Raw genomic sequence first — 12,689 nt, 5'->3', positions numbered from 1 at the left:
TATATTCTTCTTGTTTTTCCACAATAATATTGCCATTTTGCAATTGATATAGTGGTTGCAGTAGTTCTGATGTTTCTGAGGCTTCTTCAAGGGTATCCTGGATATCATGTCCAAAGTAGAGTTCCATCTAGTAGGGACATCTTGGGTCAGTTTCAGCTCAGGTAGTCCCATCTGTTTCTGAGTGTCATGCAATTTTGTAAGGCCATTGGAACTTTTTTTGAAAAATTCAACAATACCTTTAATCTTAGTTTTAATGATATGAATGCCAGAAACCAAAATTCCAGCATGAACTACCAAGATCACACAATGCGCAAAAACATGGTAGATGTCGCCATTTGCACAATCTGACAGCAGCTACAATGTTAGCTGCATTGTCTGTGACAACAGCAACCACCTTATTTTCTAGACCCCATTCATGCACTGTGTCTTTTAACCGTCTGCATAGATTTTCAGAAGTGTGTCTTTCCTGCATTTCAAGACATTCTAAGAGAACTGAACGTAGCTGACATTCTGAATTAATAAAATGTGCTGTGATTGCATTAAAACTTTGATTATTCAAAGAAGTCCATGAGTCTGTAGTTAAGCAAACTGCATCAGCTTCTTGCAAGGTCGAGCGCACTTCCTGTAAAGTGCCGTTGTAGAGACGCAATAGCAAACTGCTAGATACGTTTTCCTCGTGGGAGGATTGTATGCTGGGCAAAGAGAATGGACAAACTTTTTAAACTCATCCTCCTCCACAATGCTAAATGGGTGGAAACCCTTGATAATAAATTTTAGCAGTTACTCATCCAATTCTTTTGAGCGCTTAACAGACACTGGCCTATTGCTGCTGAAATAGCTACCTAAGGTTGCTTGTTGCTTGGTTTGGACAGTTTTTACAGTGGACGAAAAACCTGTAGCAAGTTCAGTTAAATTTACAGTTGCAATGGTACCTTGTGACGGTTCAGGTATATTGTCTTGAACGTCATCTTCACATCTTGTATGATGAGACGCTGTAGGTTTTGGTTGTTGTGGCTCCTAGTAGTGGATATCGTTGGATGTTTTGATTTCAAATGGAGTGATTACTCAAAGAACCGCAAGTTATACTTATTTCACTTGAGCAGTAGGAACACCTTGCTTTTTTTCTCATCTCCAGTAAGTTTGAAATGATTCCATATCTGGCTTCTCTTTCTCCTCAGTGAATTATCTGCACTCATCATGCACACTTATAGTTGCTTCAATCACTACTGGGTACAAATGACTGTCCAGTCTACAGTATTTGGTGATAGACAATATTGTATACCACTACAAAATCAGGAGGGGGGGGGGGGGATATAATAGATTCTAAAAGGGTAGGTGGAAAAGTTGCCCATAGCAACCAATCAGCTTTTACTTATCATATACAGTCTATAATAAATGATAGGCAGGAGTGGATTGACTGCTATCAGCAACTGTTCCACTTTATTTTTATTGAAGGTTCATCAGACAGACATACATATCTCCCTATGTCTTGTGTGGAGTAATCAGACCCTACAGGATAACATGCAGCACTCAGAACTGTGTCTTACAGGATAGCATGCAGCACTCAGAACTGTGACTGTGGCTGATTGGGAGTGACAGTGTACCATGTGACCACCTGATATGCTAGGAGAATTAATGATGCCTGTATACAGTTCAGGATCAGCTCCATAGCATATGCCTGAGCACAGCAGTGCCACACATGGTAGCTTAGAGGTACTGTACTGACTCGTATGGCTGTATGAGTCATTGAGTCAGTGAGCTGATCAGTGATCTGTAATGAATCACTGAACTACTGAACTGCTTGCAAGGAGAATGACCCATGACTCGTCAGGACAATGCAGTTCAATCAGCTCCACAGAGTCCACTGACTCCATGAGCACAACAGTGACCCCTGTGGCAGCTGAGGTAAACTGACTCATGAATATTCAGTATTCACTCTCTCTCTCATACATACACACACACACACACACACACACACACACACACACACACACACACACTGATTGGTTGCTATGGGCAACATCTCCACTTCTATAGAACTACCAGAGTATATGTACCATCATATTTCTAATTATTTCAAGTTGAATTAAAAGAAAATATTATACCAGGTTGAAAAATAAAGTGTATTTATTTTAACAGCTGTAACATATTGTGTAACAAAGGTCCAGATGTCAGAAGCAATCTCTACACCTCAATAATATACTAGACTTGGACAAATATCAGTAATTCTTACTGTACCATTACTATTATGGTTTACTGATGCATCATATTGTATAAACTGGAAGAGTACAACAAAAACCTAACAGAAAAACTATATATATATATATATATATATATATATATATATATATATATATAACTCTCACATAGAGAAAAATGTCAACTTGAACAAAACTGTAACTACATTTTCAGATTATGGTTTAGAAACAGGATTTGTCCCACTTTCGATGTTGTGAGTCTGTTTCTTCTCTCTGTAAGTATTTGCCCTGCTTTTGAAAATATTCTCTCACAGGGAACTGAAGAGGCCATAACACGGAATCGCCGCTTTGACAGTTGAAAAAGTCTTGGATAGATTTCTTTTCTCTCATTCCACCAAAGTAGTGGATCCTCAGTCCTCCTTAAAATGGATTGTTGCATGTATCTGTCCAGTTCTATAATTCCTGCAGCCACTGGATTCTGTACTGCAACAACTTTGCTGATTTCTGTATCAAAATCACCCCATAGGCATGAGCTGGATTGTGAGGTTTGAGTTTCTTCCACAGGTGCTATAGGTACTTCTTCTGTAATTCTCAATCCACACACTTTTCTCTTCAGATTTTCATATGCCATGTGAAATTTAGCCTCATCTGAAAATCCGTACCTTTTAAATCTTGGGTCCAAAAGTGTTGCCTGATTGTTAAGTTTGTTATCTTCCAGGTCTTTGAATCTTCGAGCAAGTTGCTCCTTCAATGTTGTCACCATAGATGTTATTTCTGTTGGCGTTGCTTGCTCATCCAAAAATGACTCCATTTTCTTATTCATTATTTTTACAAAAAGAATCACTTTTGATCTGGGCACAGATTTTTCAGCACTAACTTCCAATGTGTCGTCTTGAAAAATCTGTAGTACATCTATTGCTTTTTCAGCAACTGTCCATTCATGGGATGTCAAGGTATTCAGGTGGTCATTCCGAGTTGTTCGCTCACTGCTATTTTTAGCAGATTTGCTAATAGGCTAAAATCCGGCAGTTCTGCGCATGCGTATGCACCGCAGGTCGCACGCGCTAAGCAATTTTACACAAAAGTACGCTATTTTACTCACGGGCGAACAAAGCTTTTAAGTCGCTCTGTTGATCGGAGAATGATTGACAGGAAGTGGGTGTTTCTGGGTGGTAACTGAGCGTTTTCTGGGAGTGTGCTAAAAAAATGCAGGCGTGCCAGCAGAAAACGCAGGAGTGGCTGGAGAAACAGGGGAGTGGCTGGCCGGACGCTGGGCGTGTTTGTGACGTCAAACCAGGAACTAAACGGACTGAGGTGATCGCAATCTAGGAGTAGGTCTGGAGCTACTCAGAAACTGCAAGGAAATACTTAATAGCAGAATTGCTAATCTTTCATTAGCAATTCTGCTATGCTAAAATACACTCCCAGAGAGCGGCGGCTTTGCGTTTGCATTGCTGCTAAAAGTAGCTAGCGAGCGAACAACTCGGAATGACCACCTCAGTTCTGTGTGTAGCACAGCTAAGGTGGCAACTACTGCATCCTTTACCTTGACGATCCTGGATATCATGTCCAAAGTAGAGTTCCATCTAGTAGGGACATCTTGGGTCAGTTTCAGCTCTGGTAGTCCCATCTGTTTCTGAGTGTCATGCAATTTTGTAAGGCCATTGGAACTTTTTTTGAAAAATTCAACAATACCTTTAATCTTAGTTATAATGATATGAATGCCAGAAACCAAAATTCCAGCATGAACTACCAAGTTCACACAATGCGCAAAACATGGTAGATGTCGCCATTTGCACAATCTGACAGCAGCTACAATGTTAGCTGCATTGTCTGTGACAACAGCGACCACCTGATTTTCTAGACCCCATTCATGCACTGTGTCTTTTAACCGTCTGCATAGATTTTCAGAAGTGTGTCTTTCCTGCATTTCAAGACATTCTAAGAGAACTGAACGTAGCTGACATTCTGAATTAATAAAATGCGCTGTGATTGCATTAAAACTTTGATTATTCAAAGAAGTTCATGAGTCTGTAGTTAAGTGTACAGAGGGAAAAGGTAGCAGGTGCACTGTCTCACACTAGCTCAACCTGTAGTAACCAGAGGCACTTAGCATATTCCTGGCCAGGGCTATGAGCTTACCCACCGCATCGAGGTAGCCTCTCATTGGGTAAGTCCCTAACACTAACTATAGGGGTTCAGGTCCGGGAGGCAGGACACCCCAGAGCCACCCAGCCAGACAACCCCAGGGCATCGCAGGAGTGATAAAAAATATAGGGTTAAAGAGGTAGGACAGGCTGTTGCTGCATGTGTGAATAATGTGAGGCGTAAAAGAAAATTATGTGAAGGTTACATATATATAAAACAAACTATAAGTGCCATGGAGTGATGAAATAGTGTTAAATTGCGATGCCCCAGGGACACCCAGCCACGGCAGGCACAGGGAGCCCCGCACCCCAGAGAATTCCCCCCATTATGGACTGCCGTAGTAAACAAAATGTAGGCGTCTTACCTCAGTGTGCTAATTCCAAATGTAAAGGCTAGAGTGTTGGACTATTTAAAATCAGAGGGGTGGGTGGGGCAGGGTGCTAAATTAGGGTGAAGGTGTCTCCTACCTTCAAAAATGTATGAATACATCAGTTACAGAGGGAAAAAGGCCCTAATTTGCACACCTTAATTAGGGAGTGAGGTGCTACTCTGCTGGAGACTTAGTAAAGTGTACAGAGGGAAAAGGTAGCAAGTGCACTATCTCACACTAGCTCAACCTGTAGTAACCAGAAGCACTTAGCATATTCCTGGCCAGGGCTATGAGCTTACCCACTGCATCAAGGTAGCCTCTCATTGGGTAAGTCCCTAACACTAACTATAGGGGTTCAGGTCCGTGGGGCAGGACACCCGAGAGCCACCCAGCCAGACAACCCCAGGGCATCGCAGGAGTGATAAAAATATAGGGTTAAAGAGGTAGGACAGGCTGTTGCTGCATGTGTGAATAATGTGAGGAGTAAAAGAAAATTTTGTGAAGGTGTTACATATATATAAAACAAACTATAAGTGCCATGGAGTGATGAAATAGTGTTAAATTGCGATGCCCCAGGGACACCCAGCCACGGCAGGCACAGGGAGCCCCGCACCCCAGAGAGTTCCCCCCATTATGGACTGCCATATTAAACAAAATGTAGGAGTCTTACCTCAGTGTGCTCATTCCAAATGTAAAGGCTAGAGTGTTGGACTATTTAAAATCAGAGGGGTGGGTGGGGCAGGGTGCTAAATTAGGGTGAAGGTGTCTCCTACCTTCAAAAATGTATAAATACATCAGTTACAGAGGGAAAAAGGCCCTAATTTGCACACCTTAATTAGGTAGTGAGGTGCTACTCTGCTTGAGACTTAGTAAAGTGTACAGAGGGAAAAGGTAGCAAGTGCACTATCTCACACTAGCTCAACCTGTAGTAACCAGAGGCACTTAGCATATTCCTGGCCAGGGCTATGAGCTTACCCACCGCATCAAGGTAGCCTCTCATTGGGTAAGTCCCTAACACTAACTATAGGGGTTCAGGTCCGGGGAGCAGGACACCCCAGAGCCACCCAGCCAGACAACCCCAGGGCATCGCAGGGGTGATAAAAATATAGGGTTAAAGAGGTAGGACAGGCTGTTGCTGCATGTGTGAATAATGTGAGGAGTAAAAAAAAATTATGTAAAGGTGTTACATATATATAAAACAAACTATAAGTGCCATGGAGTGATGAAATAGTGTTAAATTGTGATGCCCCAGGGACACCCAGTCACGGCAGGCAATGTTTGAATCTTTGGCAGAAATTTAATCACCATACAAAGTAATTGATTCTTTAGTGGCAGGTGGAGTACTTTCTTCAAAATTTCCTAGACAAATTTAAAGTCACTATATTCTTCTTGTTTTTCCACAATAATATTGCCATTTTGCAATTGATATAGTGGTTGCAGTAGTTCTGATGTTTCTGAGGCTTCTTCAAGGGTATCCTGGATATCATGTCCAAAGTAGAGTTCCATCTAGTAGGGACATCTTGGGTCAGTTTCAGCTCTGGTAGTCCCATCTGTTTCTGAGTGTCATGCAATTTTGTAAGGCCATTGGAACTTTTTTTGAAAAATTCAACAATACCTTTAATCTTAGTTATAATGATATGAATGCCAGAAACCAAAATTTCAGCATGAACTACCAAGATCACACAATGCGCAAAAACATGGTAGATGTCGCCATTTGCACAATCTGACAGCAGCTACAATGTTAGCTGCATTGTCTGTGACAACAGCAACCACCTTATTTTCTAGACCCCATTCATGCACTGTGTCTTTTAACCGTCTGCATAGATTTTCAGAAGTGTGTCTTTCCTGCATTTCAAGACATTCTAAGAGAACTGAACGTAGCTGACATTCTGAATTAATAAAATGTGCTGTGATTGCATTAAAACTTTGATTATTCAAAGAAGTCCATGAGTCTGTAGTTAAGCAAACTGCATCAGCTTCTTGCAAGGTCGAGCGCACTTCCTGTAAAGTGCCGTTGTAGAGACGCAATAGCAAACTGCTAGATACGTTTTCCTCGTGGGAGGATTGTATGCTGGGCAAAGAGAATGGACAAACTTTTTAAACTCATCCTCCTCCACAATGCTAAATGGGTGGAAACCCTTGATAATAAATTTTAGCAGTTACTCATCCAATTCTTTTGAGCGCTTAACAGACACTGGCCTATTGCTGCTGAAATAGCTACCTAAGGTTGCTTGTTGCTTGGTTTGGACAGTTTTTACAGTGGACGAAAAACCTGTAGCAAGTTCAGTTAAATTTACAGTTGCAATGGTACCTTGTGACGGTTCAGGTATATTGTCTTGAACGTCATCTTCACATCTTGTATGATGAGACGCTGTAGGTTTTGGTTGTTGTGGCTCCTAGTAGTGGATATCGTTGGATGTTTTGATTTCAAATGGAGTGATTACTCAAAGAACCGCAAGTTATACTTATTTCACTTGAGCAGTAGGAACACCTTGCTTTTTTTCTCATCTCCAGTAAGTTTGAAATGATTCCATATCTGGCTTCTCTTTCTCCTCAGTGAATTATCTGCACTCATCATGCACACTTATAGTTGCTTCAATCACTACTGGGTACAAATGACTGTCCAGTCTACAGTATTTGGTGATAGACAATATTGTATACCACTACAAAATCAGGAGGGGGGGGGGGGATATAATAGATTCTAAAAGGGTAGGTGGAAAAGTTGCCCATAGCAACCAATCAGCTTTTACTTATCATATACAGTCTATAATAAATGATAGGCAGGAGTGGATTGACTGCTATCAGCAACTGTTCCACTTTATTTTTATTGAAGGTTCATCAGACAGACATACATATCTCCCTATGTCTTGTGTGGAGTAATCAGACCCTACAGGATAACATGCAGCACTCAGAACTGTGTCTTACAGGATAGCATGCAGCACTCAGAACTGTGACTGTGGCTGATTGGGAGTGACAGTGTACCATGTGACCACCTGATATGCTAGGAGAATTAATGATGCCTGTATACAGTTCAGGATCAGCTCCATAGCATATGCCTGAGCACAGCAGTGCCACACATGGTAGCTTAGAGGTACTGTACTGACTCGTATGGCTGTATGAGTCATTGAGTCAGTGAGCTGATCAGTGATCTGTAATGAATCACTGAACTACTGAACTGCTTGCAAGGAGAATGACCCATGACTCGTCAGGACAATGCAGTTCAATCAGCTCCACAGAGTCCACTGACTCCATGAGCACAACAGTGACCCCTGTGGCAGCTGAGGTAAACTGACTCATGAATATTCAGTATTCACTCTCTCTCATACACACACACACACACACACACACACACACACACACACTGATTGGTTGCTATGGGCAACATCTCCACTTCTATAGAACTACCAGAGTATATGTACCATCATATTTCTAATTATTTCAAGTTGAATTAAAAGAAAATATTATACCAGGTTGAAAAATAAAGTGTATTTATTTTAACAGCTGTAACATATTGTGTAACAAAGGTCCAGATGTCAGAAGCAATCTCTACACCTCAATAATATACTAGACTTGGACAAATATCAGTAATTCTTACTGTACCATTACTATTATGGTTTACTGATGCATCATATTGTATAAACTGGAAGAGTACAACAAAAACCTAACAGAAAAACTATATATATATATATATATATATATATATATATATATATATATATATATATATATATAAAACTCTCACATAGAGAAAAATGTCAACTTGAACAAAACTGTAACTACATTTTCAGATTATGGTTTAGAAACAGGATTTGTCCCACTTTCGATGTTGTGAGTCTGTTTCTTCTCTCTGTAAGTATTTGCCCTGCTTTTGAAAATATTCTCTCACAGGGAACTGAAGAGGCCATAACACGGAATCGCCGCTTTGACAGTTGAAAAAGTCTTGGATAGATTTCTTTTCTCTCATTCCACCAAAGTAGTGGATCCTCAGTCCTCCTTAAGATGGATTGTTGCATGTATCTGTCCAGTTCTATAATTCCTGCAGCCACTGGATTCTGTACTGCAACAACTTTGCTGATTTCTGTATCAAAATCACCCCATAGGCATGAGCTGGATTGTGAGGTTTGAGTTTCTTCCACAGGTGCTATAGGTACTTCTTCTGTAATTCTCAATCCACACACTTTTCTCTTCAGATTTTCATATGCCATGTGAAATTTAGCCTCATCTGAAAATCCGTACCTTTTAAATCTTGGGTCCAAAAGTGTTGCCTGATTGTTAAGTTTGTTATCTTCCAGGTCTTTGAATCTTCGAGCAAGTTGCTCCTTCAATGTTGTCACCATAGATGTTATTTCTGTTGGCGTTGCTTGCTCATCCAAAAATGACTCCATTTTCTTATTCATTATTTTTACAAAAAGAATCACTTTTGATCTGGGCACAGATTTTTCAGCACTAACTTCCAATGTGTCGTCTTGAAAAATCTGTAGTACATCTATTGCTTTTTCAGCAACTGTCCATTCATGGGATGTCAAGGTATTCAGGTGGTCATTCCGAGTTGTTCGCTCACTGCTATTTTTAGCAGATTTGCTAATAGGCTAAAATCCGGCAGTTCTGCGCATGCGTATGCACCGCAGGTCGCACGCGCTAAGCAATTTTACACAAAAGTACGCTATTTTACTCACGGGCGAACAAAGCTTTTAAGTCGCTCTGTTGATCGGAGAATGATTGACAGGAAGTGGGTGTTTCTGGGTGGTAACTGAGCGTTTTCTGGGAGTGTGCAAAAAAAATGCAGGCGTGCCAGCAGAAAACGCAGGAGTGGCTGGAGAAACAGGGGAGTGGCTGGCCGGACGCTGGGCGTGTTTGTGACGTCAAACCAGGAACTAAACGGACTGAGGTGATCGTAATCTAGGAGTAGGTCTGGAGCTACTCAGAAACTGCAAGGAAATACTTAATAGCAGAATTGCTAATCTTTCATTAGCAATTCTGCTATGCTAAAATACACTCCCAGAGAGCGGCGGCTTTGCGTTTGCATTGCTGCTAAAAGTAGCTAGCGAGCGAACAACTCGGAATGACCACCTCAGTTCTGTGTGTAGCACAGCTAAGGTGGCAACTACTGCATCCTTTACCTTGACGATCCTGGATATCATGTCCAAAGTAGAGTTCCATCTAGTAGGGACATCTTGGGTCAGTTTCAGCTCTGGTAGTCCCATCTGTTTCTGAGTGTCATGCAATTTTGTAAGGCCATTGGAACTTTTTTTGAAAAATTCAACAATACCTTTAATCTTAGTTATAATGATATGAATGCCAGAAACCAAAATTCCAGCATGAACTACCAAGTTCACACAATGCGCAAAACATGGTAGATGTCGCCATTTGCACAATCTGACAGCAGCTACAATGTTAGCTGCATTGTCTGTGACAACAGCGACCACCTGATTTTCTAGACCCCATTCATGCACTGTGTCTTTTAACCGTCTGCATAGATTTTCAGAAGTGTGTCTTTCCTGCATTTCAAGACATTCTAAGAGAACTGAACGTAGCTGACATTCTGAATTAATAAAATGCGCTGTGATTGCATTAAAACTTTGATTATTCAAAGAAGTTCATGAGTCTGTAGTTAAGTGTACAGAGGGAAAAGGTAGCAGGTGCACTGTCTCACACTAGCTCAACCTGTAGTAACCAGAGGCACTTAGCATATTCCTGGCCAGGGCTATGAGCTTACCCACCGCATCGAGGTAGCCTCTCATTGGGTAAGTCCCTAACACTAACTATAGGGGTTCAGGTCCGGGAGGCAGGACACCCCAGAGCCACCCAGCCAGACAACCCCAGGGCATCGCAGGAGTGATAAAAAATATAGGGTTAAAGAGGTAGGACAGGCTGTTGCTGCATGTGTGAATAATGTGAGGCGTAAAAGAAAATTATGTGAAGGTTACATATATATAAAACAAACTATAAGTGCCATGGAGTGATGAAATAGTGTTAAATTGCGATGCCCCAGGGACACCCAGCCACGGCAGGCACAGGGAGCCCCGCACCCCAGAGAATTCCCCCCATTATGGACTGCCGTAGTAAACAAAATGTAGGCGTCTTACCTCAGTGTGCTAATTCCAAATGTAAAGGCTAGAGTGTTGGACTATTTAAAATCAGAGGGGTGGGTGGGGCAGGGTGCTAAATTAGGGTGAAGGTGTCTCCTACCTTCAAAAATGTATGAATACATCAGTTACAGAGGGAAAAAGGCCCTAATTTGCACACCTTAATTAGGGAGTGAGGTGCTACTCTGCTGGAGACTTAGTAAAGTGTACAGAGGGAAAAGGTAGCAAGTGCACTATCTCACACTAGCTCAACCTGTAGTAACCAGAAGCACTTAGCATATTCCTGGCCAGGGCTATGAGCTTACCCACTGCATCAAGGTAGCCTCTCATTGGGTAAGTCCCTAACACTAACTATAGGGGTTCAGGTCCGTGGGGCAGGACACCCGAGAGCCACCCAGCCAGACAACCCCAGGGCATCGCAGGAGTGATAAAAATATAGGGTTAAAGAGGTAGGACAGGCTGTTGCTGCATGTGTGAATAATGTGAGGAGTAAAAGAAAATTTTGTGAAGGTGTTACATATATATAAAACAAACTATAAGTGCCATGGAGTGATGAAATAGTGTTAAATTGCGATGCCCCAGGGACACCCAGCCACGGCAGGCACAGGGAGCCCCGCACCCCAGAGAGTTCCCCCCATTATGGACTGCCATATTAAACAAAATGTAGGAGTCTTACCTCAGTGTGCTCATTCCAAATGTAAAGGCTAGAGTGTTGGACTATTTAAAATCAGAGGGGTGGGTGGGGCAGGGTGCTAAATTAGGGTGAAGGTGTCTCCTACCTTCAAAAATGTATAAATACATCAGTTACAGAGGGAAAAAGGCCCTAATTTGCACACCTTAATTAGGTAGTGAGGTGCTACTCTGCTTGAGACTTAGTAAAGTGTACAGAGGGAAAAGGTAGCAAGTGCACTATCTCACACTAGCTCAACCTGTAGTAACCAGAGGCACTTAGCATATTCCTGGCCAGGGCTATGAGCTTACCCACCGCATCAAGGTAGCCTCTCATTGGGTAAGTCCCTAACACTAACTATAGGGGTTCAGGTCCGGGGAGCAGGACACCCCAGAGCCACCCAGCCAGACAACCCCAGGGCATCGCAGGGGTGATAAAAATATAGGGTTAAAGAGGTAGGACAGGCTGTTGCTGCATGTGTGAATAATGTGAGGAGTAAAAAAAAATTATGTAAAGGTGTTACATATATATAAAACAAACTATAAGTGCCATGGAGTGATGAAATAGTGTTAAATTGTGATGCCCCAGGGACACCCAGTCACGGCAGGCAATGTTTGAATCTTTGGCAGAAATGTAATCACCATACAAAGTAATTGATTCTTTAGTGGCAGGTGGAGTACTTTCTTCAAAATTTCCTAGACAAATTTAAAGTCACTATATTCTTCTTGTTTTTCCACAATAATATTGCCATTTTGCAATTGATATAGTGGTTGCAGTAGTTCTGATGTTTCTGAGGCTTCTTCAAGGGTATCCTGGATATCATGTCCAAAGTAGAGTTCCATCTAGTAGGGACATCTTGGGTCAGTTTCAGCTCTGGTAGTCCCATCTGTTTCTGAGTGTCATGCAATTTTGTAAGGCCATTGGAACTTTTTTTGAAAAATTCAACAATACCTTTAATCTTAGTTATAATGATATGAATGCCAGAAACCAAAATTTCAGCATGAACTACCAAGATCACACAATGCGCAAAAACATGGTAGATGTCGCCATTTGCACAATCTGACAGCAGCTACAATGTTAGCTGCATTGTCTGTGACAACAGCAACCACCTTATTTTCTAGACCCCATTCATGCACTGTGTCTTTTAACCGTCTGCATAGATTTTCAGAAGTGTGTCTTTCCTGCATTTCAAGACATTCTAAGAGAACTGAACGTAG

This window comes from Pseudophryne corroboree, chromosome 3, assembly GCF_028390025.1.
Source record: "Pseudophryne corroboree isolate aPseCor3 chromosome 3, aPseCor3.hap2, whole genome shotgun sequence".
Taxonomy (NCBI): Eukaryota; Metazoa; Chordata; class Amphibia; order Anura; family Myobatrachidae; genus Pseudophryne; species Pseudophryne corroboree.
Note: the sequence above shows the minus strand (reverse complement) of the source record.